Below are 25,921 nucleotides of genomic sequence, written 5' to 3' on the forward strand. Positions count from 1 at the left end.
TTGATTGGGGCCCCGAGCTGGCCTGGGGCCCCCAACTTCCCCTTCCCAGGCTGTAGCAGGGCCAAGCTCCTCTTCCTTCCTTCCTTCCTTCCTTCCTTCCTGGAGTCCTGTCAGTCCGGCCGGGTACCGCGCATGGTACAGGAGATTCAGTTTCCTGTTCCCGGCCGGACTGACAGGAAGTGCACACTGAGTGCTCACTTCCTTTCAGTCCGGCCGGGAACACAGGAAACTGAATCTCCTGTACCGCGCGGTACCCAGCCAGGCCCGGCACTATCTGATAGGGGACTGGGGACCCATAATGATAGAACACCGAACTGACAGGAGGAAGAGGAGCTCGGCCACGCTACAGCGGCAGCCTACAGGGAAAAAGGGGAGGTGAGAATAGAAAAACATAGGGACTAGGGAGGGGGGGGGAGGAGTAAGAACATGGGTGTAAAAAATGTGTGTAGCGTTAGAGTAGGCTTTGCATGCATGGGGTGCTTGGGGGCCCAATTTTGCTTGGGCCCCCCAAATTCCTTCAAACGGCCCTGGCAAGAGGCCACCCTGCAGTCCTCTCCAAAAGCCCCTGTCCTGGTTGGGTCTGCCACAGGCATTAAAAGTTATAAGCTAGCCACCTCTATATTCCTAGGCTCTGTTTCCACTTCTTTTTTTATTTCATTGTGTATATAAAAAAAAAAAAAGAAAAATGTCTCCTGGTTCCTACATGCTGTAAGCAGGGAACAAATTAAAATTATCGATGTGAAAATAAATCTGTTTGATCACAAACATTTCGGAGTCAGGTAATTTAGATTAGCTTTCCATTTCATCTTGTTCTGCAAAACACAGAGCGAAATTATGTAAAAAGTAAATCTTATTTTCCGAAAAAAATAAGCCAGAGAGACGGCACGCGTACGGAGGGAGCGGAATATTTGACCAGTTTTCGCAGTCTGATGCAGTGGTTTCATCAAAAGATATTTATCACATCTCGGGTGACTAACCATCACGGGAGATGCAGATCAGTTAAAAGAACTGCAGGCAAATATATATATAAAACACCCTTTACTTCTATTATGTATTCCTTCAAAAGTCATTAAATCATTTTTTCCATTCGGCTGGCGTTATTACTTGGAATCTGTCTTTATACGGAGCTGTCACATGTCAGCCCCGCTGAAATAAGGCTTTGCGGTGGAGGTGCTTGCTCTGCAAGCTGTGCGGTTTTGAAGGGGAGGAGGTGGTTAGTTGAGCTTAAAGTGGAGTGATCATTAAAAATCAAGATGCCTTCCCTGTCCTCCAGTTCCTGTGCCGGCAGAACTTTAACCACTTCAACACCGGGCACTTTTACCCCCTTCCTGCCCAGGCCAGTTTTCAGCTTTCAGCACTGTCACACTTTGAATGACAATTGCGCGGTCGTACAACGCTGTACCCAAATGAAATTTTTATAATTTTTTTCACACAAATAGAGCTTTCTTTTGGTGGTATTTAACCACTTCCCGACCGCCGCACGCCAATATACGTTGGCAGAATGGGAAGGGCAGGCAAATGGGGTTACCTGCACGTCCCTTTGAATTTGCCGCCCAATGCACCCGTTGCGTGCCTCTGGAGTGTTTGAGGGTCCCGGCAACTTGATGTCCACCGGTGTCCCGTGATTGCGGTCAGGAGAGGCGGAACGGAGAGATGCCTATGTAAACAAGGCATTTCCCTGTTCTGCCTAGTGACAGGACCGTGATCTACTGCTCCCTCTCATCGAGAGCAGTGATCAGTGTCATGTCACTGGTAGCCCACCCCCCTCACAGTTAGAATCACTCCCTAGGACTCACTTAAAGCGGAGTTCCACCCTTTTTATGTTTACAAAAAGTATAGCTGCTGACTTTTAATAAACAGACACTTACCTGCTCCACAGTCTAGCGATGCGGCCGCCCGGAGCGTCGCTCCTCTCCGCCGGCGTCTCCATTCACAGTGTGGGCACCTGGCCGTGACAGCTTTCGGCTTCACGGCCGGGCACTCACTACGCAAGCGCGAGTCGCGCTGCGCTCTATGAGTGGACAGGCGATCTCCTGGGACCTGTCACGTGTTCCAGGAGATCGCCTAAAGGGGGGCACCTAAGGCGAGAGGAGGAGTCGCCTAGGCGGAAGGAAGGAGGAAGTGAACAGGAAGTCCCAGTCATGCCAAAGAACATCTAAATGATTCAGAGAAGGATTGGGAGAAAGTTCTGTGGTCAGATGAGACCAAAATTGAGCTCTTTGGCATTAACTCATCTCGCCGTGTTTGGAGGAAGAAAAATGGTGATGACCCTAAGAACACCATCCCTACAGTCGAGCCCAGAGGTGGAAACATGATGCTTTGGGGCTGTTTCTCTGCTAAAGGCCCAGGCTGACTTTGCCGCATTGAGGGGCTAATGGAGGGGGCCATGTATTGTACAAAATCTTGGATGAGAACCTTCTTCCCTCAGCCAGAACACTTAAGACGGGTCACGGATGGGTCTTCCAGCATGACAATGACCCAAAACATACCGCCAAGGAAAGTGGCCCAAGAAGAATCACGTTAAGATCATGGAGTGACCTAGTCAATCTCCAGACCTTAATCCTTTAAAAAAAAAACATATTATTTACATGTTATTTTGTACATACTGTATTTTCCGGTGTATAAGACGACCGGATATATAAGACGACCCCCAAATTCTACTGCATTTCCTAAGTTTTTGCCTATACCCACTGTATAGGACGACCCACCTTCTAAAGGCTTCATATTCCTTCTTCTCAATGGAAGTTATAGCCATACGGCGCTGAGCCAATCACGGTGAGCGATGTATTCTATTAATGAATATTGGATTGGCAGAGGCTGTGACATCATCAGCCCGCGCCGCTCTGACTCAGAAGTATCCTGACTCAGAAGTATCCTGCTCGGATTGGCAAAAGTTGTTACTCCAATCCGAGCAGGTTTAGCAGGCTCTGTATCCATCAAAGGAGTTCATCCCCCATCTGGCGGCCACTTCACCCGGTGTATAAGACGACCCCTGTTTTTTGGCATAAAAGGTTGTCTTATATGCCGGAAAATACAGTAGATAAGAAAGGGGTGGTGTGAGATGTTCTTAAAAACAAACAAATAGAAATATGTTATTAAAAGCTAGCGAACAGAACAATTACAAAAGTAAAACCTTGAGATGGGAGTGGGGAGAAGAGACAGAGAGTTTCTAGCAGAAGTTGTGTCTGTGTGTTTAGTGAAGGGTACAGAACGCATTTCAACCATGTGAACAAAATGGAGTCTCTTGTGCTTAAATGAACAATACAGTGAAAGTCCGTGTCATTTTTCTCCTTTTGTTTATTTGACACCATTCTTCTCCACATTACATTCAGCCGATTGCTGGCATCTCCTGCTACATCGGCGCAGAGAGAGACAACGTCCTGTTCAGCTCTCTCCTAGTTTTCTCAGAACAATAGGTTCTTCAGGGCTGGTGGACCATATGTTGGTACAGCGGGTAGTCACACAGAGGCATAGCCTGATGAGGAAACAAATAACAAATATGAGAAATAGGAACATCATCACAATGTAAGCGCCTAGTTTCTGTAACCATGTTGCTATGCCATATAAAAAAAAAAATCACCAAAACCTCCTAATCCCTTAAAGGGATTCCATCCATCTTTCGCAATATAAGCCAAAAAAACGGTGCTAAATAGTCTGTGTCATTTCCCTCCTTTTTTTTATTTGACACCATTCTTCTCCACATTACATTCAGCCGACTGCTGGCAGCTCCTGCTACATCGGCGCAGAGAGAGACAGCATCCTGTTCAGGTCTCTCCTAGTTTTCTCAGAACAATAGGTTCTTCAGGGCTGGTGGACCATATGTTGGTACAGCGGGTAGTCACACAGAGCCATAGCCTGATGAGGAAATAAATAACACATATGAGAAATAGGAACATCATCACAATGTAAGCGCCTAGTTTCTGTAACCATGTTGCTATGCCATATATATATAAAAAATCGCCAAAACCTCCTAATCCCTTAAAGGGATTCCATCCATCTTTAAAAATATAAGCCAAAAAAACAGTGCTAAATAGTCTGTGTCATTTCCCTCTTTTTTTTTATTTGACACCATTCTTCTCCACATTACATTTAGCCAACTGCTGGCAGCTCCTGCTACATCGGCGCAGAGAGAGACAGCGTCCTGTTCAGCTCTCTCCTAGTTTTCTCAGAATAATGGGTTCATCTGGGCTGGTGGACCATATGTTGGTACAGCGGGTAGTGACACAGAGGCATAAGTAAATAACAAATATGAGAATAAGGAGCATCATCACATTTCTTTGACTGTGGATAACTTCACCACGAAAGGTTGTGACAGTAGAGAAAAAGGAACCTCCACCTTCAGTGAACACCAAGTGCCGCCCACTGCTTTCCAGATTGACAGCTGTGCCTCTGCTGCTGAAACCCTCCCACTGAGAGCCGCAGTGTCCGGGAGGGGGAGCGTGTGAGACATAAATGAAGGAAGATTTGGCTCACCTGGTATCTGGATTTTGTCCTTTTTTTTTACACTGTGGTAGAGGAAGAATTCGATGTACTATTTATGTAACTAAGTTTAGTAATTGCAGAAGGCATTACGATCATAAGGGAAAGAGCAGATGTCGGGATGTACAGAAGGTATAGACGGGTCTGCTGAGACGTGCCGCCTGCACCACGCATTCTACACCCGGCACAAGTCTCATCTACAGATGTCAGTGAGCCGGCAGATTTCCCACAATCGTATCGCTTTCATTACTAATTCACGAAAGCGATGAATCATCAACAGACGGCCTGGCCGCGCTGAATACCGCACCTGCATAACGATACTGTGATATCTCCTTCTCCCGCCGTCAGCGACTATCCTAGTTTTAATTTTAGGAAAACATATAAAGCGGCAAAACCAAACATTTATTATATTTTATATTGCAGCTCACCAATTCTTTTATGTGATGGCAGCATTAGTTTTCTTTATTATTATTAATATGAGGAGACTCAGGGGAAGGTTGCCAAGGAGGAGACTCAGGGAGAAGCTGCTGAAGAGGAGACGTAGAGGGAAGCCGACAAGGGGGAGAAGCAGGGGAAAGCCACTGAGGAGGAGACACAGGAGGAAGCAGTTGAGGAGGAGACACAGGGGGAAGCCATCGAGGAGGAGACTCAGGGGGAAGCCGTTCGAGGAGGAGGCACAGGGGGAAGTCATTGAGGAGGAGACTGAGGGGGAGGCCACCAAGGAAGCGACACAGGGGGAAGCAGTCGAGGAGGAGACACAGGGAGTAGTTGTTGAGGAGGGGACTCAGGGGGAAGCCGCTGAGGAGGAGATGCAGGGGGAGGCCACCAAGGAGGAGACACAGGGGGAAGCCATCGAGGAGGAGACACAGGGGGAAGCCATTGAGGAGACACAGGGGAAAGCTGCCAAGGAGGAGACACAGGGGAAAGCTGTCAAGGAGGAGACACAGGGGGAAGCCATTGAGGAGGAGACACAGGGGGAAGCCATTGAGGAGGAGACACAGGGGGAAGCCGTTGAGGAGACACAGGGGAAAGCTGCCAAGGAGGAGACACAGGGGGAAGCCATCGAGGTGGAGACACAGGGGGAAGCCGTTGAGGAGACACAGGGGAAAGCTGCCAAGGAGGAGACACAGGGGAAAGCTGTCAAGGAGGAGACACAGGGGGAAGCCATTGAGGAGGAGACACAGGGGGAAGCCATTGAGGAGGAGACACAGGGGGAAGCCATTGAGGAGGAGACACAGGGGGAAGCCGTTGAGGAGACACAGGGGAAAGCTGCCAAGGAGGAGACACAGGGGGCAGCCATCGAGGAGGAGACACGGAGGGAAGCTGCCCTTTGATATCAGTAAGGGACATCCTAGTTCAAAGAAAGTTTATTATCCACCATCAGTTCATCTATTCCACCGGTGAGGCCGTCCGGCAATCTCGCCTGATCTCCGATACACCTCCCACCGGCGGAATACGTTTATGTCTTCCTCGTCCCCCCGGATCCGTGGGGATTCCAATCAAATGTCACCGGAAAGAGGTAGAAAGGTTCTCCGCCATAATGGGGGGTCTTGAATGTGAATGAGAAGTCGGGGGGCATTGTCAGGCGGGACAATAAAAAAAGGGAGCGAACGTTCTAGAAAGCGTCCGGCGCGGTTTTGGAATGGAAGACGAGACGGGGAATATTCTGAATACGGAATTCCTGTAATGTCTCTTTCTTCCCCTGACCTTTCGTGAGGCGGCCCGCTGCCCGGGGATCGATTGATTTACAGCGTGAGACCGAACGTTTCTGTGTTCCCAGTCCAAGAAATGGAGAACGGAGGAGTCACTGAGGACCGGAGCCATAAAAAGGAAATATCTGTAACAATGAGAGAGGAATTAATGCTGAACTATAAAAGACACAAATTAATGCGACTCTGACATCTTTATGACATCATTAAATGTATTTGGTTTATTGCAATCGGTGTAAGGACCGGAATCTGGATTTGTGTCGGTCCCGGGTACCGCACAAGGAGCCAATCGGTGTAAGGACCGGAATCTGGCATTGTGTCGGTCCCGTGTACAGCAGAGCTCAGAAGGAGAAGCCGCACAAGGAGCCAATCGGTGTAAGGACCGGAATCTGGATTTGTGTCGGTCCTGTGTACCGCACAAGGAGCCAATCGGTGTAAGGACCGGAATCTGGATTTGTGTCGGTCCTGTGTACCGCACAAGGAGCCAATCGGTGTAAGGACCGGAATCTGGCTTTGTGTCGGTCCCGTGTACAGCAGAGCTCAGAAGGAGAAGCCGCACAAGGAGCCAATCGGTGTAAGGACCGGAATCTGGATTTGTGTCGGTCCTGTGTACCGCACAAGGAGCCAATCGGTGTAAGGACCGGAATCTGGATTTGTGTCGGTCCTGTGTACCGCACAAGGAGCCAATCGGTGTAAGGACCGGAATCTGGATTTGTGTCGGTCCCGTGTACCGCACAAGGAGCCAATCGGTGTAAGGACCGGAATCTGGATTTGTGTCGGTCCTGTGTACCGCACAAGGAGCCAATCGGTGTAAGGACCGGAATCTGGATTTGTGTCGGTCCCGTGTACCGCACAAGGAGCCAATCGGTGTAAGGACCGGAATCTGGATTTGTGTCGGTCCCGTGTACCGCACAAGGAGCCAATCGGTGTAAGGACCGGAATCTGGATTTGTGTCGGTCCCGTGTACCGCACAAGGAGCCAATCGGTGTAAGGACCGGAATCTGGATTTGTGTCGGTCCCGTGTACAGCACAAGGAGCCAATCGGTGTAAGGACCAGAATCTGGATTGGTGTCGGTCCCGTGTACAGCACAAGGAGCCAATCGGTGTAAGGACCAGAATTTGGCTTTGGGCCAGATTCTCAAAAGAATTACGCCGGTGTATCTACAGATACACCGGCGTAATTCGAATTTCCCGCCGGCGTATCATTGTTTTCTATCCCGGAAAACATGATACGCCGGATTTACGCTAAGATCCGACTGGCGTAATAATCTTACACCGTCGGATCTTAAATTTAATGTTACGCCGGCCGCTAGGTGCAATGTTAAGTATGGCCTCGGGACAGCGTCGTCTTTTTCCATCGTTTACGTCGTTTTCCTAAGTCATTCGCGCATAGGGATTTGCGTAAATGACGCTCACGTCGGCTTCATTGACGTTTTCCGACGTGAGTTGGAGCATGCGCACTGGGCTATTTTTACGGCCGGCGCATGCGCAGTTCGATCGGCGCGGGGGCGCGCTTATTTTAAATACAAGCCGCCCCCTTTTTATGCGGCTTTATATGCGGCCTTACGCCGGGCCATTTACACTACGCCGCCGCAAATTACGGAGCAAGTGCTTTGAGAATATGGCACTTGCCCCAGTAAGTTGCGGCGGCGTAGTGTAAATGGCTTACGCTATGCCGCCGCGGATTCTACGAGAATCTGTCCCTTGGTGTCGGTCCCGTGTACAGCACAAGGAGCCAATCGGTGTAAGGACCTGAATCTGGATTTGTTTCAGCCGTTTGCAGTCCACTGTACAGCAGAGCCAATCAGGTGTCTCTGCGCCCAAAAATCCCTTCACCGAGCAAAATGGCCGCTCCTCCGATGTCTAGAGGACGCGTCAGCTCTTCAATGGCGTCTCGGCTAACCGAATTCCGTGTTCTCTTTTTGCTCAACAAGACATGTAAACGAGCGTACAAAGCGAGGTTCAGCGCAGCAGCAGCAATCCGAACATGGCAGTTAATTAACAGAAAAAGCTCCCCCCCCCCCGCGCTATTCCTCGGGCGCCCGCCGCAAAGCCTCATTAATATGCGCCGCGACTAAATAAAAAAAAAACTTTATTGATCTGACGGGAGCCTCCTTCGGCATCTGAGAACGCCGAACTCCCCTTTCTCCTAAACGTGCTTGACTGACGCGGCTCACTCCCCCCCCCGCGGGTTGCGTCTTTGTACCGGATGCCAAAGCCGTCCACCGCGCGGGGCGTTTGATGTGGGAAAGGCGAGCGCTCGGGGAAGGCCTGTACACCGCCAGATTACACGACGCGCTTTCTAATGATATTGTTCTCTGTCACATCTCGCCGTCAGATCTCCGCGTGCGTGCGCGTCCAGATTCACACGGAGATCGCTCGGCTCAGTGTATTTTTTGGAACTATTTAGTCATCTTCTGATAATAAGAGAAAAACAAGATGAGAAGAGGGAACGATAAAGCTTGACAAAAAAAAAAAATAGAACTCGGTTGAGTTGTTTTAGTAAAAAAAAAAAATAATAATTGCGATAAGCGATATCCCGACGTTCCCTCCTTTTATTTTAGAGCTCCTTCGGGAATTTGAGAGCCGCGTCTTTACGGCGGTTGATTGGCGTTTCCGTCAGACCACCAACGCTACGCCATTAAATGAAAGCGGTTTCGAGTTCTTTGCGAGAAAAAGACGTTAATTGTTAATTTACTGGATGAAGGGTCATTAACCCCTTCCATACCGGGGGCACTTACGCCCCTTCCCGCCCAGGCCAATTTTCAGCTTTCAGCGCTGTCTCATTTTAAATGACAATTGCGCGGTCGTGCTACACTGTCCCACGAATAGAGCTTTCTTTTGGTGGTATTTGATCACCTCTGCGATTTTTATTTTTTGCGCAACAACTAAAAAAAGACCGAAATTTTTGAAGAAATTTTTTATTTTATTTATTTTTTGTTCATTTTTTTTTGTAAATAAGTAAGTTTTCTTCTTAAATTATGGGCACTGATATGGCGGCACTGATGGGCGCAAGAAACAAGCCGAAAGTGTCCTCAGGCCTTTGTGGCCGTTTTCGGCACTCTCTGGCGCCCCCCACCTCTGGCCCTATTCGGTATTGCATCCCATTGAAGTCAATGCGGAACAAATTATTTTCGTTTCCATTGACTTCAATGGGAAAACTCGCTTTGAAATGCGAGTGCTTTGGATTACGAGTATTCTCCTGGAAAGGATTACTCGTAATCCGAGGTTCAACTCTATGTACATACGCTCTATATACACTGTATATACATACACATAACCAGCCACTTTATTAGGTCCCCCTTGCTAGTAGTGGGTTGGACCTTCTTTATTAGGTCCCCCTTGCTAGTAGTGGGTTGGACCCCCTTTATTAGGTCCCCCTTGCTAGTAGCAGGTTGGACCCCCTTTATTAGGCCCACCTTGCTAGTAGCGGCTTGCACCCTCTTTATTAGGTCCCCCTTGCTAGTACCGTGTTGGACCCCCTTTACTAGGCCCACCTTGTTACTAGTAGGTTGGACCTCCTTTATTAGGTCCCCCTTGCTAGTAGCGTGTTGGACCCCCTTTATTAGGTCCCCCTTGCTAGTACCGGGTTGGACCTCCTTTATTATGTCCCCCTTGCTAGTAGCGGCTTGGACCCCCTTTATTAGGCCCACCTTGCTAGTAGCGGGTTGGACCCCCTTTATTAGGCCCACCTTGCTAGTAGTGGGTTGGACCCCCTTTATTAGGCCCCCCTTGCTAGTACCGGGTTGGACCCACTTTATTAGGCCCACCTTGCTAGTAGCGGGTTGGACCCCCTTTATTAGGCCCACCTTGCTAGTAGTGGGTTGGACCCCCTTTATTAGGCCCCCCTTGCTAGTACCGGGTTGGACCCACTTTATTAGGTCCCCCTTGCTAGTACCGGGTTGGACCCCCTTTATTAGGTCCCCCTTGCTAGTAGTGGGTTGGACCCCCTTTATTAGGTCCCCCTTGCTAGTACCGGGTTGGACCCCCTTTATTAGGTCCCCCTTGCTAGTAGTGGGTTGGACCCCCTTTATTAGGTCCTCCTTTCTAGTACCGGGTTGGACCCCCTTTATTAGGCCCACCTTGCTAGTAGTGGGTTGGACCCCCTTTATTAGGTCCCCCTTGCTAGTAGCGGGTTGGACCCCCTTTGTTAGGTCCCCCTTGCTAGTAGCGGGTTGAACCCCCTTTATTAGGTCCCCCTTGCTAGTAGTAGGTTGGTCCCCCTTTATTAGGCCCATCTTGCTAGTAGCGGGTTGGACCCCCTTTACATTAAAAAAAGGTAGACAATATTTCCTGATGTTTTATCCCTGAAAAATACCTGTTGATCTGCTGGAATTGCCTTCAGCTCCCCGTTTCCTGACCCCACAAGGGATTATTGTGGACTAGAAAGTACAAGAAATGGTGTCAGCCCTGCCTAACTGTCTTTTGTTAAACTCCTCAATCCCTCCCCACCTATCTAAATCTATTCACAACAACTAGACCATCGTGCACAGGCTGACAATGTTGTTGACGGGTGCAGTTAGCCTCCCCACCTGTAGGTGGCCCCCAAGCCAGTATTTCATGGGAAGGAAGTCTGGTGAGGGGATTGGCCCTTTACAGCTTCCGTAGAGAGGAGAGTAGCCTGATTGGACGCTGAACTCTCGTGAGACTTTTTAGCGGCCATCGTGGGTGAGGGAACCTTCTAAATACGGGACCTGACGTCATTTTGCTGCTCTTCTGGTGTATGTAGGGCAAAGAAACCCGCCCACAAAGGTGGCTTCCTCCGTAGATACAGTGCAAGAGTGAGGGTAGCCACCCCCAGAACAAGGATTGTGGTGAAAATAAAAGATAAAAAAATAAATTTTAATTGTGATAAAAAAAAATAAAAAGCGACCCGAGTCTGCTGAAAATGAATTTGTACGTCTGCGATCGTCGCGGAGCGATTTAAATTCCCGCTGTCGTGAATGAATTCGCCGTTTCCTGACAGCTATTGTTTTTCTGCACATTTTGACACTTACCGATGACAGTCTGTTTATGTGAACGGGTCCCAGAGGACGCCTATTGTTTACCAATAGACGATGCGCCGCGGTAAATATACTTTTTAGGGAATTTTCGTAGACTGGAGCTGAAATAAAGGATTCCCTCCCCCCCCCTCCAATCTCTATAGAGTTGTCAGACAGTCTTATGAGAGGAAATGAATTCTTGCCAGGATAGATATCAGAGAGGAAATAAAACTGTATGAAGTACGGCGCCATTCACAATGGCCGCAAATACGGGCGCCGGGTGATCCGCGTCTGCAAAGTCGCTGTAAAATTGCGTGATTTTCTGCCTGAAAACGCTGTGCTCGGGTGTGAGTTTTTTGTTATTATTTTATTAATTATTATACGAATAATAATTATAAATGAATAAATACATGTAAAATAAATACACAAATAAATAAAAAAAAGTATTCAATAAATGAATACTAAGTAACAATAAATAAATAATTAACTCTTAACTCTAACCCTTACCCCTTAAAAAAAGAAAAATAATAATAAGTAACTGAACACCCTGAACACCCTAACACAAAATAAATTATTAGTATTAATTATGTATTTTTTGGTTAGAGTCTGGGTGTTTATTACTATTTTAATATTATGATTATTATTATCAATAATAATAATAATAATAATATTAATAATAATGTATTTATTACTTTTTAAGTTTAATTATTTATTAATGTATTATAACATATTATTCATTTATTTTACTTATTTATGATGATTTTTTTTTGTTATTTGTGTATTTATTTTACATTTATTTATTCTTATATTATTTTTTTTTTTTTATTTGAGCAGAAAATCAATGCAAAACCGCCGTAAAAATCACTGTACAATTGCGTGACTTTCTGCCTGAAAACACTGGGGCAGATCCTCAAAGAAATTACGCGGCGTATCTCTTGATAAATAAAAAAATGAATTCAATAAATTAATACTAAGTAACAATAAAAAAAATAATTAACTCTTAACTTTAACCCTTACCCATTAAAAATGTAATAATATTTAGTAACTGAACACCCTAACACAAAATAAATTATTATTATTAATAATGTATTTTTTTTTTGTTTGAGTTCGGGTGTTTATTATTATTTTATTATTATGATGATGATGATTATTATTATTATTATTATTATTATTATTATTAATAATAATAATAATAATAATAATAATAATATTATTATAATAATATATATTTTTAATATATACGTATATAATATAATAATAATTATTATTATTAATATTAATAATAATAATAATAATAATAATAATGCATTTATTATTTTTTAAGGTTAATTGTTATTTTTTAATGTATTCTTACAAATTATTCAATTATTTTACTTATTTATGATGATCTCTTGTTATTTGTGTATTTATTTTACATTTATTTATTCCTATATTATTATTTTTTTATTATTATTATTATTATTTGAGCAGAAAATCGCACAAAAATTCGCACAGAGACGCGCAAAAAAAACGCACAAATGGAGTGTTTTCATTAGTTTCTATGGGAATACAAACGCACTAAAAAGGCTCAAATCTGCCCGATTCGAGTAACAAAAAAAAGCTCCGAAATTTGTTTGAGCTTCAGGCGACTTGGAGTGGAGATGTGAACCGTAGGTGATCAGCTGCTGTTTCTTGTTGCTAGAACGTAGGTGATCAGCTGCTGTTTCTTGTTGCTAGGACGTAGGTGATCAGCTGCTGTTTCTTGTTGCTAGGACGTAGGTGATCAGCTACTGTTTCTTGTTGCTAGGACGCAGGCAGCAGGGCCACATAGTGTCCTTGGTTGCTAAGGTTTAGGCAATGGGGCTACACAGGGTCACGGCTTGCTAGGATGCTAGTGGCCAGGCTGCATAGCATTTTTGGTTGCTAGAACGTAGGTGATCAGCTGCTGTTTCTTGTTGCTAGGACGCAGGCAGCAGGGTCACACAGGGTCATTGGTTGCTAAGGTTTAGGCAATGGGGCTACACAGGGTCACGGCTTGCTAGGATGCTAGTGGCCAGGCTGCATAGCATTTTTGGTTGCTAGAACATAGGTGATCAGCTGCTGTTTCTTGTTGCTAGGACGCAGGCAGCAGGGTCACACAGGGTCATTGGTTTGCCGGATTGCAGCGTGTTTGTCAGCAAAAACAGGGTTCAAACAAGCACCCAAAATGCTGTGCGATTTTGCCGCAATTGTCACGTGACAAAATGCACCAAAATGACTGCAGAATGTGCGGAGGAGAAACAAAATGTGCCTGACTCGGGGGCCAAAAATGAGGTCCATGGGCTTCTTTGGCGCGACAAATGCACATAGGCGCAGCCTATCGCGGCAAATGAAAAGACGTGTGTAAATCACAAAAAAAAAACAACAATTGTGAGCGGAAACTCGAGGTGAAATGTGCCGCCGGCGGCGTCACAGGCAGTTCATCTCTCAGACACTGATAAATGAGGCCCGCGGTTACATATCTTTCAGAAAATGGAAGCATTTCATAACGCGGCGGGGAAAATGTCGCCATGCGGCCCGAACTAATTACAGCGAGGAAACGTTTCTATGCATAGATTACCCCCCCCCTTCCCCGGCCCCCATCGCAACAAAATTTCAACGCTCCGCTCGGTGAAGCGGCTGGAAATAAAAATATTATTAGTAATACTAATTACCTGTCGGCGGCGGCGGCACCTATCGTCTGCGGATTTTTAGCGCGGTTCTGCTCTCGCGAACACGGCCGTACTCTCTCTATGGCTGATTAAACACGGGAATCATTCTGGTTTTGCAGGTCAGCGATAAAAGAGGAATTTATCGCCTGTGTGCTAAAAAATACATGGAAGTGAAATAGTCGCAGGGCGAGGAAAGAGCGCGAGGTGACTGCGTTCGATCGGCCGCGCGTCTGTCTATGGCGGTGCCCTTAGGACCTGACTCGATTTTTTTTGCCCTGTGTAGCCCCATTACTTAGAACCCCCAAACATTATGGGCCGGATTCACAGAAGAAGTACGCCGGCGTATCTACTGATACTCCGGCGTACTTTCAAATTTGCCGCGTCGTATCTTTAGTTTGAATCCTCAAACCAAGATACGACGGCTTCTGGGTAAGATCCGACAGGCGTACGCCTTCGTACGCCTTCGGATCGTAGGTGCAATACTTCGGCGCCCGCTGGATGGAGTTCGCATATGAAGTGTGAGGTATCGCCGCCATCGTTAGAGCGAGAGCAATAACTCTAGCCCTAGACCTTCTCTGTAACTCAAAACATGCAACCTGTAGATTTTTTTTAAACGTCGCCTATGGAGATTTTTAAGGGTAAAAGTTTGTCGCCATTCCACGAGCTTGCGCAATTTTGAAGCGTGGCATGCTGGGTATCAATTTACTCAGCGTAACATTATCTTTCAAAATTGGGCTAACTTTACTGTTGTCTTATTTTTAAATAAAAAAAAAGTGTATTTTTTTTTAAAAAAAAAGTGCGCTTGTAAGACCGCTGCGCAAATACGGTGTGACATGAAGTATTGTAACGACTGCCATTTTATTCTCTATGGGCCAGATTCACCAAAGAGATACGCTGTCATATCTCTGTTTCTATCTATGCGGCTGATTCATAGAACCAGTGACGCATAGATATCCATAAGATCCGACAGGTGTAATTGTTTTACACTGTCGGATCTTAGGATGCAGTACCGCGGCCGCCGCTGGGAGGAGTTCGCGTCGTAAACCAGCGTCGGGTATGCAAATTAGGAGTTACGGCGGATCCACGACGGATTTTTGCATTCGATACGTCGCCGCTAGTCTAGTTTCCCGTCGTAAAGTTAGTCGTCATTTTTTGGTGCCCTAACTTTAGTCAGCAAACGTATTGTTGTCTAAAGTATGGCCGTCGTTCCCGCGTCAAAATTTAAAAAATAACGTTGTTTGCGTAAGCCGTCCGGAAATACGGAATTACGCTACGCGCGTCGCCGTTCGAAAAAATGACGGCGCGCAAAGCACAGCGGGAGTTAAGAAACGGAGCATGCGCAGTAGGTCCGGCGCGGGAGCGCGCCTAATTTAAATGGCACACGCCCATTTGAATTGGCCCGCCTTGCGCCGGAGGCCGCCGGCGTAGTTTTCATCGCAAGTGCTTTGTGAATCAGGCACTTGCGATGAAAACTTGCGGCGGTGTAACGTATCTATGATACGCCGCATTTCTACCAGAATCTGGCCCTTTGGTACTAGATTTTTTGTTATAATGTTTGGGGGTTCTATGTAATTTTCTGGCAAAAAAAAATAATTTTCTAGCAAAAAATAATAATTTTCTAGCAAAAAAAAAATAATTTTCTAGCAAAACAAATGTTTTTAACTTGTAAACACTGAGTCTGAAAAAGAGGCTCGGCCTTTAAACTCACAGAAAATGGAAAAACGGCTCTGGCAGCGAAAGTGTTAACCCTTTACCTAGACTGGCGTTACCCTAAAATTCCCTAAAATTCCCTACAATTTTCTTATTGGCACCAAAGGTACGGATCCCCCCTCCCCCCCTCCAGTCCCGACTCTGAGCTCCTTACAGCACCGAAATCCTGGACCCAACACACGATGATTCACCGTGGAGATCTTTATCTGTCTGTGTATTTGTTATGCCCGTGATTTTAATATGTATCCGATAAATCAACATGAATTTCCCTTTAATAACCTCTCTCCTCCAGCGGAGCTCCGAGTGGCGACATCTCTCTATTAAATTCATGATCTATGTTTTTAATTATAAATAGAAGCCAGCAAGAATAATAATAATAATAAAAGAGCAAAAACGGAAGGTCGCTTCGAAGAGAAGATCTCCAAACATCTGATATATATATAAATATATATCGGGGAACTGTTATATCTGTCAAAAGATTTGTAAATCTGTTCAGTTGGCCTTGTGATCCAAGACCAATCAGGTCAATGAACCCACTCACCATCCCAAACCCAGCCTTCTGATTGGACAACTTACACTTGCAGTTGGGAGTGATATGGGAGCGATGTAAAGGGGGGGTGGTTGACCCACATTTTTAACAAAATAATAATAATCATAATACTAATAATGAGAATATTGGCCCAGATTCAAGTAGAATTGCGCGATATTTGCGGGGGAGCAGGGCAACGATTTTGCCCTGCGCCCCCCCAAATATTTTGCGCTGCCCTCGATTCACGGAGCAGTAGCTCCGTGAATTGCGAGGGCGCTCCGGCAAATTTGCCCGGCGTAAGCGCGCGCAAGTTAAATGATCCCGCCAGGGGCGGGAATCATTTAAATTAGGCGCGCTAACGCGCCAAGCGTACAGCGCATGCTCCGTCGGGAAACTTTCCCGACGTGCATTGCGGCAAATGACGTCGCAAGGACGTCATTTGCTTCTAAGTGAACGTGAATGGCGTCCAGCGCCATTCACGTTTCACTTACGCAAACGCCGTGAAATTAAAATTTCATGGCGCGGGAAGGCCGGCTATACTTTAGCATTGGCTGCCCCTACTATTAGAAGGGGCAGCCTTGCGCTAAAAGTAGCCGTCCTAGCAGTTGGGCGCAGTTGTAATCCATATGGCTGATTAAGCACAATACCGATGTCCATTTGCGGGAGATTAATGAACAGACTCTTAATCCAATCATGCGTACACCAAAACAGCACTTGTGGAAGCAGTGACATCATTGTCCCGTCTCTGCCTCGGCGACGGTACGCCCTGCGTTTCTCGATCAAGTAAACGCAAGCTGTTAACCTTTTTAGTGCAAAATTCAGTTGAACCTACAAAACTTGAGATGCAGAAAGCCAGCTTGCCCTATCTATGCATGACTCACCCCCGGGTGGGAGCCTGGGGCCATACAACTTAAAATTGGGGCAGGGTCCCTCGCCCTCAGCCAGGAGCCTGGGGCCATACAACATAAAATTGGGGCGGAATCCTTCACCCCTAGCCTAGGGCCATACAATGCAAAAATGGTGTCGGGATCCCTTGCCCTCAGCTGGGAGCCTGGGGCCATACAATGTAGAATTGCGGTGGGATTTCTCACTCCAGCTGTGAGCCTGGGGCCATACAACATAAAATTGGGCCGGGGTCCCTCACCCCCAGCCAGGAGCCTGAGGCCATACAATGTAGAATTGGAGTGGGATCCCTCACCCACAGCCAGGAGCCTGGGGCCATACAACGTAAAATTGGGACAGGATTTCTTACCCCCGGCTGGGAGCCTGGGGCCATAAAAGGTAAAATTGGGGTGGAATTCCTGTCCCACGGCTGGAAGCCACAGGTGCTACTTACAGCTTAAATCAATAGCTGTACATGGGTTTACGTTGGTATTTGCATATGATTGTATGACTCTGGACTCAGGGCCGGTCCTAGGCAGGGTGCACAGGGTGCTTTGCACCCAGGCGCCTGCAGAGGTGGGGGCGCCGAAGTGGTAGAGTTCTCCCCTCCCTCCTTCTCTCCTTCTAGTGTTCTGAGCATAGGTGTGTGTCCATCCAGAACTGATGTGTCTCTGACCATCTCCTGTACTATGTCTGTAGTCTCTGACCATCTCCTGTACTACGTCTGTAGTCTCTGATCATCTCCTGTACTATGTCTGCAGTCTCTGACCGTCTCCTGTATCATGTCTGTAGTATGTCTGGGGGTCTTTCTAACAGACTCTCTAACATAAGGCCTCTCTGTGTCCATCAGAGAGGCCCCCCTCCAGGTCCCAATAAAGTACTCTGCTTCTCTTCCTGTATTTTGTTTATTGTTAAGAGATCATGTAAGGATCCCGGGGTAATGAAGACTTTGTGGGGGGAGCATCTCTGTGGTTGAGTCATTGCCATAGAAACATTTGTAAAGGGGAGGAGTTAGTAAAATGACCACGCCCATGTGGGGGCGCCAGAAATATTTCTGCACCCAGGCGCTTGTGACCCTAGGATCGGCACTGTCTGGACTCATATTGTCCACAGTATCAGCCATTACCCGCATACAGCCATTGTTTTCTGTGGGTGGCTATATGCACCCATTACACCCACATTTTATGTTGCAAGACCCATATTCATGAGGCCTTAAATAACCAACCTATATGGTGCCTGTGGTCCCGACAACCAACACATTGTAAGGATGATGTTCCTTCGCGGTCCAATGGGCAAAAAAAGATAACAGAAGCCCCAAAGCGGCAATAGAAAATGGTATTGTCATCCTGGCTATTATGTATGGCGGAGGCGTGCGAATCACACAACTGACCAAACAGAATTACAAATATCCTGGCAGATTATGTTTTGTATTTTTTTTTGTATATTTGGCTTTTGTTTTTTTTTTACCGAGGTCCATCGCTTTCATCAGGATTCTTGAGGGGTCCGCTGCTAGATGCATGATCAATTGCAAACACCGAGCCGGTTCCTATTTTGCCAGACCCCCTACCTTTCCTAGCCGCCATGTAACATGAAAGTCTCGGCGTAGCTGTATACACATCGCTGGTTTTGCGCGGTATGTTGTGTCCCCGAGGCTCGGTATCTTTTCACTGGTTAACTGCATATCACTGAAAGGCGTCCTCTGATCAATGTTCTTTGCCTCCGGCCAAGATATTTAGCTTATTTGTCAAAGGACCATCTGCCAGACAACATGTGCTATTGGTTAGGAATTTATGAACGCTTGCCAGAGGTTTTCAACTTTCTATTTTCATCAAATTTTTTAAAAATGCTCTCAGTGTGGAGAAAGAGAAGAGAAATTCTGCCTGTACGGCGGGAGGAATTCCCGTGGAGGGGCCTGCGAGATGATATCATCTGTATTACAAAGACGCCCCGTGTGTGTGCCGGAGCCACACCCACCGCAAAGCCTCGGCAACGTCCATTTCCATTGTTGTTCCGAAGGACAGAGCTCTTTGGCTACTGTAAAGGAGACCCAAGGACCAGCCCTATGGTGCCTGCAAACAAAGGAATCCTAAAAAATTGAAAATAGTTTCTGTAACGGTCAGGGGTTAACGCCGTTACGATATTCCATTCCACCAACCCTAGACAGCTTCCGACACAATCCAGCAGACAGGACCCATTGGATTTTCCCCAGAATAACGAGACACAAGCTCTGTTCTCTGGTTCCAAACAGAATGGATACTTTAATGGTAAACTCTGGCTCGTTATATACAGTTAGAAGCCCCAAGAAACAATGGCTTAACTCCACCCACAACATGACACAATGGGTGCTCAATACACATTCCCTGAGAGATGATGACATTCAGATAATCTACATGAACTAATGACTAATCATTACCCAGACGTTCTGACTCCGCGATAAGTTATTCTCACCTGCTACACAATACACATTTCTTTGTAGACGTAAGTCAGACGTCTGACCTTCAGAGGGCGCTAAGTCACAACACATATTATCATCAATAGAACTTCACACAATGAAAGGTTCTTGAGAGGCAGACTTAATTAGCACAATAGACAATAGAATGCAATCACAGCAAGCTTTTATCACTACAGCCAGGTAGCTGTAGGTGATTAACATCAATTAACATCTTTACAGTCTATGTGTCCCCACATGAATGAGTCACTCTCCTATTGACCTGTTGGGGTCAGAATAAGCAACTTGTAATATTTCAAGATCTCCTGCAATACAAGAATTATCGTTACTGTCCCATCTCATGTAATCCGAGATATCATTTCTCAGTCATCCTATGCCCCTATTGGACATAGGATGACCCTAGACATAAGAGTCATTGGTGAAGCTGGCACAGGAGTACCCCGCATCCTTCAAAAGTCTCTGGGTATCACGGGCCATTCCGTTACATCTTCCATATGGGGAAGTGCAGCGTGGTGCAGCAGCGCTAAACATGCATAGACCAGTTGCCATAGGTGTGCGCAGGGGGTGTGCCAGGTGTGCCTCGACAACTCGACGGGGTGCACTCATAGAATGTACAGCGGAGAGGCGATTAAGTTCGCATGTGCTGCGCTATTTAAGTTTTCATTTATTCATTCATTCACAGCCGGGCCGGGACAAGGGGCATATCAAAGCGAATTTCCCCATTGAAGTCAATGGAAACGAAAAGAATTTGTTCCGCATTGACTTCAATGACATGCAATACCGCATGCAGCCAGAGGCGGGGGGCGCCGGAGAGCATCGGAGACACTTGGAAAGGGCCGAGGACACCGTGGAAAGGCTCCTCGTTCAGGCTCTGCGATTTTCTGAGAATTTTTTTTAATACAGCGCTCGTATTGCAAAAAACGCTTGTTAACCGTGTTACTCGCAATCCGAGGTTCTGCTGTGTATTTCCGCATGCAGTGGTTTTTTTTGCTATCTTCTTTTTACATTTACTGTTTTATTTTTAATTTCCACAAGCTTTATGAGTATAATTCTCGGAGGATTCAGCTCGGGTGTTTGACGTGTATCTCCCACGATCAAAGCTCTTCTCGTTTTTTTTTTGTCTCCTGGATCGCTGATAGCTTTTCGTGTTCATCTGAATTGTGATTTAATCAATATCGTGTTTTATACTCTTCAGTAATTATTGAATTATTGTGAATCTGACTTGTAACCTGTCAAGAGGTGCTGTTTTCTTTTCTTTCTTGGTTGGCTCCGCATACATATTGTCTGCGTGGAAGAAAATAATTCATTTTGAAAGCAGTACTTTTTTCACGCGGATCTCTTGTGTACATCACAGGGGTTGTTATTTACCGCAACCGATACGTCAGTTCGCATTTTTTAGCTATTATACAGACATGCGAGGACGCAGGTCCATCTGATGATTTAAAATCACCTTAGTAGTTATAAATACAAGCTATAATAGTTCAATATGCAACTTCTTTCTTGATTTAGCCTGGTGGACATCCCATTCCCATGGACAAACCACGGGCATTAATATGGTGTTGACCTTCACAAATCTAACAGTCTCCACTCTTCTGGAAAAGGTTTTTTTTTTGTATGTGAATTTGTACGGTTAGGCACTGATGTTGGTCAAGAGACTTGGCTCACAGTCTATATTCCAGTCCATCCCAATGGTGTTCAGTAGGGTTGAGGTTAGGACACTTAAGATCCTCCACATCAAACTCATCAAACCCCGTTGGTTGAGAAGACTTGGCTCATTCCAATTCCTTCCAAAGGCGTTCGTTAGGGTTGATGTCAGGGCTTTGTGAAGACCACTTGAGTCCCTCCACACCAAACTCATCAAACCCAAAGGTGTTCAGTAGGGTTGAGGTTAGGACACTTAAGATCCTCCACATCAAACTCATCAAACCCCGTTGGTTGAGAAGACTTGGCTCATTCCAATTCCTTCCAAAGGCGTTCGTTAGGGTTGATGTCAGGGCTTTGTGAAGACCACTTGAGTCCCTCCACACCAAACTCATCAAACCCAAAGGTGTTCAGTAGGGTTGAGGTTAGGACACTTAAGATCCTCCACATCAAACTCATCAAACCACGTTGGTTGAGAAGACTTGGCTCATTCCAATTCTTTCCAAAGGTGTTTGGTAGGGTTGATGTCAGGGCTTTCTGAAGACCACTTGAGTCCCTCCACACCAAACTCATCAAACCCAAAGGTGTTCAGTAGGGTTGAGGTTAGGACACCTAAATTCCTCCACATCAACCTCATCGAACCACGTTGGTTGAGAAGACTTGGCTCATTCCAATTTTTTCCAAAGGTGTTCAGTAGGGTTGAGGTTAGGACACTTGAGTTCCTCCACACCAAACTCATCAAGCCATGTTTTTATGGAGATGTTGGTTGAGAAGACATGGCTCATTCCAATTCATCCCAAGGATGTTCAGTAGGGTGGATGTCAGAGCTTTGTGAAGGCCACTTGAGTTTCTCAAAGCCAAACTTATCAAATCATGTCTTTATGGAGATGTTTACAATCTATATTCCAGTCCATCCCAAACGTGTTCAGTAGGGTTGAGGTTAGGACACTTAAGTTCCTCCACATAAAACTCATCAAACCATGTTGGTTGAGAAGACTTGGCTCATTCCAATTCTTTCCAAAGGCATTCAGTAGGGTTGAGGTTAGGACACTTGAGTTCCTCCACACCAAACTTATCAAACCATGTCTTTATGGAGATGTTTACAATCCCCCCCCCCCCTAAAAAAATTGAGCACCAGCCGCCACTGATGGTAAGTACAGCTGCTTGGTTGTTTTGGCTGTAATAAGAAAGAGAAATAGCTTACAAGCAGGAAGATAATTCTAGATAATTAATGGATCGAGCTGCTTTCCGGCCCCTTTTTGCTCGGAGCGCACACATCATCTACTTTGGGTGAATGACGCCGGGAGTGATACCATTGGTGACACAACCCGATATTAGAAACTGATATTACGGGCCTGCAGATATATTATATATAATTGTACGCCATTGGCACTGAAAGGCGTTCTCAATTACTGCGTTGTATGTTGAATATCTATTTTAATGATCACTTTGCTCTCTATGCGGTGCTTATGAACATTAGCGGAGCCGTGACACCACGGATAATGCAGATCCTTTTTTTATTTTTTTTGATGAATCCATGATATGTGAAAATGGATACAAACATCAGTGAGATGAAAAAATTCAACTGCAGTTGCAGAGTTCAGTCCGTGTTTACACCCTGTTCCAAATTATTACGCTAATGATATTCTTCTCATTTACCTAAATAATTGATGTAGTAGTGCTCCTTACATTGGTGGTCAGTGGTGAAGTGTCCCCTTACATTGGTGGTAAGTGGTAAGGTACCCCCATACATTGGTGGTCAGTGGTGAAGTGTCCCCTTACATTGGTGGTACCCCCATACATTGGTGGTTAGTGGTGAAGTGTCCCCTTACATTGGTGGTAAGGTACCCCCCATACATTGGTGGTCAGTGGTGAAGTGTCCCCTTACATTGGTGGTACCCCCATACATTGGTGGTCATTGGTAAGGTACCCCCATACATTGGTGGTCAGCAGGGGCGTCGGGAGGGGGTGGCTAGCCGTGGCTGAAGCCCCGAATGTGACCCCCATAAAGCCCCGAGTCTCACGGCGACAGGACTGCATTATTAGCCCCGAACCGCCAAGCGAGTGGCGAGCACCTGGATCGATCTGATTCCAAGCGCCGCCGAATTTAGCCGAGTGTGGCCAAGTCCCATAGCAGGTCCCGCCTTCTGGAGCCTGCGCAACGCCTATGATGGACATCCCACTGGTCCAATGCCGCGACCGCGGAACGTGTGACGTCCATTATAGGCGTTGCACTGGCTCCAGAAGGCGGGAATTACAATACGGCCGCCGCGCCGGCACCACATCCCTGCTCGGCTCTCGGGCGGGCCGCTGGGGCGGCTCTCCTCTCCTCCTGGGCTCTCCTCTTCTCCAGCCAGGCTCCTCGGCTCTCTGACGGAATGACTGCCTGCTGCTGTGACACCGCTGAGTTGAGGTAGGTCAGAACCGTCAGACAGTGTAATAATGTGTATGTAAATGTCAGTGTATGTCAGGTAGGTCAGTGTAGGTAGGTCAATATAAGTAGGTCGGTGTATGTCAGGTAGGTCAGTGTGTAGGTAGGTCAGTGTATGTAGGTAACCACCGTCAGTGCAGGTAGGTCAGTGTATGTAGGTCACTACCGTCAATGTATGTAGGTCAGGTAGGTAAGTGTATGTAGGTCACTACCATCAGTGCAGGTAGGTCAGTGTATGTAGGTCAGTGACACTGACCTACATACACTGACCTACCTGCATTGACGGTAGTGACCTTCATACACTGACCTACCTGACCTACATACATTGATGGTACACTGACCTACTTACACTGACTCAGTGTATGTAGGTCAGTGTATGTAGGTCACTACCGTCAGTGCAGGTAGGTCAGTGTATGTAGGTCAGTGTATGTCAGGTAGGTCAATGTATGTAGGTCACTACCATAAGTGTATGTAGGTCAGGTAGGTCACGAGCTAGCAAAAATAAAAGCCCACGTCAAATACAACCCCCCCCCCCCCCCCGGTTCCCGGCCTTGGACTTCAGGCTGAAGCCCCTGGTCTTTTTGCCACCTAGCAACGCCCCTGGTCGTCAGTGATAAAGTACCCCCCTACATTAGTGGTCAATATTGCCCCCCCCCCTATTGCTGATATGGTTCTGCCTCCAGTGTCATGGTGTCACCAGAAGTCCCAAATTGCTGCCATTTTATTGTGGTGACACCACTGCAGCCCAAGGAATTATCGCCCAATCCCAGATCTAGCCAGGCCCGGATTTCCCACAAGGCCACCAAGGCCAGGCCTCGGGGCGGCAGCGGCATGGGGTCCCCCGATGGCCAGTTAAGGGTGGTAAGTTGCTTTCTGGAATTCCCTCCCTTGTTAACAAGTGATTGCGGCGATGTCGCCAAAATCACTTGTAAAATGTGTGCTCCCGTTTGTCCTCCCCTCCCCCCACATACCTCCATCTACTGGCTCTGTCTTCTCGACTCCGTCTTTCCCCCGGCCGCCGAGAATGCCTCCTGTGACTGTCCCTGCCACCAATGTACACAGTGAGAGGGGTGAGCTGTGCTCTTCCCATCTCAGCTGTGACAGGAGTTCTAGCACAGTGCTAGGACTCCTGTTTTGGAGGTGACAGGGTCAATAAAGAGAACATGTCACCTCCAATTGCTATCACACAGGGAATTGTTTTCTCCTGTGTGATAGCAATAAAGTTAAGTGAAAAAAATTATTAAAAGAAATTAAAATAAATAATAATTAAATTATTAAAATACATAGTAATTAAAAAGGAAAGCATAAAAAAATAATATAAAAAATAATAAGAAAATTATACAAAAATAAAAAAAGTAAAAGAAAAGCTACAAAATAAAAAAAGTTATAAAAAAGGTTGGCAGGGTGGAGGTGCATTGCAGAACCTGGCCTTGGGGCAGCAGGGAGAGCAAATCCGGCCCTGGATCTAGCGCCTAATCTATGAATAGTTCCAGATGTAAATAATAATGAACATTTATCCGGCGCACAACTTTGCTGCAGATTCCTGACTTCCACTTTAATAAAATACTTTTTTTTTGTAGAGTAGAAGATCTCACCTTGCCCTTCGATAGCGAATGTGTCTGGAAGCTACAACCCAAGTTTGGATGAACTGTCTTAATGACCATTTTAAATCGACTCGAAGCTTTTATATGACCGGAGAAACATTAGCAAAAAAAAAAAAAGAATACAAATATTTGATGTCATGAAACATTATTATGGTGATGACACGGCGCCGAGCGATGACTCCTCCGGCACATAACTGTCACTGCAATTACCTGCAACATCACTCCGTGGACTGCGCATTTGTACATGTAATGCGCCATCCACATAAAAGCGCCGTAATCGCAGGGCGCCGAGGAAAGCGGAGTACATCTAAATAATTCCTGATGATTGCTGGTAGTACTCCCCCCGTATAGAACGCGGTGTGTAAATCTGACAGACTAATTGTAGCAGCTGGAATATCAGCCTTCTGTGAGTGGCTGGGAATATTATTTTACTTCTTAATACGACTTCTATTTATTTTGTTTGACTTTTTTTTGGCTTTACTGTATAATTTAACCCCTTCACCGTCAGATCCAATTTTGGGGTAGATGCTCGTACAATGGAGCATTATTGCGCTGGGCGTAGCGTATCTAAGATACACTACGCCGCTGTAACTTACTTGGCTTTGTTTCGAATCCTCAACGAATTTGCGCCGTAAGTTACGTACGTGGCGTAGTGTCGTAGTGTATCTGTTGTGGCGTAAGGGCGCGGAATTCAAATAGGAGTGATGGGGGCGTGTTTTATGTTAATACGTCGTGACCCGATGTAAACAACGTTTTTTTTTAACTGTCCCAGTGCGCATGCTCGAAATTAAACCGGAACCCGCCAATGCTTACGAACGGTGACGTCATTCTACGCA

The 25,921-nt window shown here is 46.2% G+C and overlaps 1 protein-coding gene across 1 annotated transcript in view; it reads left to right on the plus strand.

The window, feature by feature from the left end:
* Positions 1–25,921, plus strand: part of CDH13 (cadherin 13) — a 561,676-nt gene that overhangs the window by 208,727 nt on the left and 327,028 nt on the right. The window lies entirely within an intron of this gene.

The sequence above is a fragment of the Rana temporaria genome, chromosome 11 (assembly GCF_905171775.1).
Source record: "Rana temporaria chromosome 11, aRanTem1.1, whole genome shotgun sequence".
Classification (NCBI taxonomy): Eukaryota; Metazoa; Chordata; class Amphibia; order Anura; family Ranidae; genus Rana; species Rana temporaria.